The following is a 2,876-nucleotide window of genomic DNA, read 5'->3' as shown; positions in this document are numbered from 1 at the left end:
GAGCGTGCAATATTGTAATTATTACTTACAAGCAATGTAAGTAATAATTTTTCTTTGTTTCAGTTAACCATATACTTAATTGGTTGTTGTGGTGGGCGATATGACGGCTTATATCTTGACGATGATATCTTGATGTGTCTATCATTAGGGATTTTGCTAAATAATTTATTTTGCTGTATGTATTATTACTACTTACAGTTATTGACACATAATGTAAGAATGAACATGTATTAATGAATACAAATAAAAAGCGAAATATGCTTGATGTCAAATAAAGTTATTAAGCACAGTATGCAGGGAATAAGAACATAGCGGAGGCGCGCGCGCACACAGACAGTATGTGATCGAGAATTCTTAATGTCAATAACGCATACATAACGCATAAAACTTATAAAAACATAACATAACGTTTTTTGTGGCGGTTTATTGCACTAGAATGGTCAAATACGCACACAATTACGTCAAAATGCCCAACTGTGTTTACGTGTTAAATAAAAAAATAAAAAAATAAATAGACGTAAATAAATAAGTTGGGTGAAACCTGGATGTGTATCAGTATATTGGGTCCCGTGCATTCAGTGCCGCAGCCTAATTTACTCGCTGTCTGTCATTAATGTAAAACAAAGGGAAAAAAAGAGAAAAACTCACTGCTTTAAAAAGGAACAGTTCATATCTGAGACAGTGAATCTGGTAAAATGCTGTTATGCCATTTCACTATATTTTATGCAGTCTGCCACTGCCACTGCCACTGCCACTCACTCTTCTGCTGCACCTCCTGCTGCTTCCGATACAGCTCCTGAAACTGCTGCTTCTGCCCCACCCTCATTCCTGAGGCCCCCTCTAAGTTTGTCTATGGTGAATATTTTCTCTTTAATTAATGCCTACTTAGAATAATTTTGTATTTGTTTGACAGATTTATGTTTATGTTTAGGTTAACATTTTTTTTTAAATGAAAACGCTATATGTAACTTCAATCATACAATTAACTTTGTTTCTCTTTTTAGTTCACTAATCACGCTTTGGCGGGTCCAAGTCGACTTTGCTAAAACCCAACTTAGTGGATCGGAGGACCCCCAGCCCCTCTGCTCCACCCTCTGCATCCTCTCCTTCTCTTCCCAGCCTCCCTCCTCCTTCCTCTGTGAGGACTCCATCTATGGCCTCTGTGAGGACTGCCGCCACCCTTCTATCCTCTGTGAGGACCTCCACCCCTTCTCTGTCTGTTCCACCCCAGTCCATCTCCTCCATCCTCTGAAGGGACCGCTAGGCCTTCTTCTCCCAGCCCCTCTCCCCCTCCATCCTTTGTGATGACCCCCAGCCCATCTCCATCCTCTATGAGTGCAGCAGCACCTGTTTATTGGACAGGCTATGCTGTATATTAGTGCAGCCTTTAACACAATAACAAATGGTCTTCCATACAGGAGGAGCCTGGAGGAGTCCAGCCAGCCCCTGCTGGGGCCTCAGCTTCTTTCTGGCTGCCAGGTGAATGGCCCAAGACCATCCCTGTGCAGGACCAGAAGTGGATTGCCAGCACTATTTTTCACGCTGACAAGCTGCGAGCCAGATTTGAAGCTGTGGTACGAGCCGCCTGTCCCAGCTCTCATTTACCACCAGATACCTACACCTGACCGGTTCTTCACCCATCGGTTGATGGTGTGGATGCCCTACCACCTGTGGAAGGTGAGGGTTTTCTGTCCAGCTTGTGGCAAGAACCTGACAGGCTATGGTGTCCACAAAAAAGCTTGTAAGGTCCTGGACATCGACAGGTACTACCTGATGGTTACGGAGACACTCAGGTGCACTGTGTGTTCTCTGAACTATCTGTCTACAAGTCAGACTGTCCGGGACCAGCTTGACCTGCCGCACCAGAAAATTTTCCGGCTGATCCTGACCCGCAAGTGAGTAAAGTAGTCTAAAGATGGTTATTGTGAAGACTTAAACCACTGAAATGACCCCCCTAATGAACATGTAACTGATCACAGCAACAATGTGTATTTCAGGTATGCCTGTGACATCCGTGTCATTAGGCTGCTTCGGGACCGGACACTGGGCAACAGTCCAGCTCGATTGGTGCGGCAGTTAAAAGAGAACCATGGGGAGGAATGGCTGAATCGGTTGGCACACTATTTTGAGGAGTGTGCTGACTTTGTCGATCAACCCGGCCTCTCTCTGGTGATCTGCCAGGAGCCTCCAGAGCCAGTTGACATCCCCGCCAGTCATTGGCTGCTGTCAGTGTACGGCAGGGATATCCTCTCCAGAATTGGACATATAAAGGCCAGCATCACATCCATTTTTGGCAACATCTTAAAGATTCCACAAAAACGTGGGTAAAAAACAAAAATTACGTTCTGTAATGTTCATAAATACCGTCAGATAGACATTAATATTATTGTTATTGGTAACGTTACGTCACAAATGTCTTGTTACATTTGTAAATTCCAGATCACAAAGAAGCTGGCTGGCCATGGGCGGGGGACAGCACTCTGGTTAACCTCCATTGGAAATGAGGTTGGCCAGATAGTGACCAGTGTGCTGTCAGTGCAAGAGGGGCCGGGACTGGACAGGATGGTGACCGGTGTAATGGAGCGGTACCGCCAGGCTGCCATTCCACCCCCAGTGCTGCTTTATGTGGACTGTGGCTGCTGCGTGAGTGAGGGAGCAACGAGCAAGCTGCAGACCAGGTTCGGCGAGTGGCCAGACCTTCACATACGGCTGGACATCTGGCACTTTATGAGGAGGATGGCCGTGGGCTGCACCACCGATGCACATCCCCTCTACCCCACCTTCATGGGATGCCTGTCTGCCTGCATCTTTGAATGGGATGCTGGAGACCTCAGCCTGTTGCGGCAGGCAAAGAGGAAACAGCTGATGCAGGAGGG

The 2,876-nt window shown here is 46.3% G+C and overlaps 1 pseudogene; it reads left to right on the top strand.

The window, feature by feature from the left end:
• LOC107570304 (uncharacterized) overlaps window positions 1-2,876 on the top strand; it is a 6,911-nt pseudogene that overhangs the window by 2,627 nt on the left and 1,408 nt on the right.

The sequence above is a fragment of the Sinocyclocheilus grahami genome, unplaced genomic scaffold, assembly GCF_001515645.1.
Source record: "Sinocyclocheilus grahami isolate Dianchi unplaced genomic scaffold, SAMN03320097.WGS_v1.1 scaffold1439.1, whole genome shotgun sequence".
Classification (NCBI taxonomy): Eukaryota; Metazoa; Chordata; class Actinopteri; order Cypriniformes; family Cyprinidae; genus Sinocyclocheilus; species Sinocyclocheilus grahami.
Note: the sequence above shows the minus strand (reverse complement) of the source record. Positions and strands in the feature narration are given on the sequence as shown.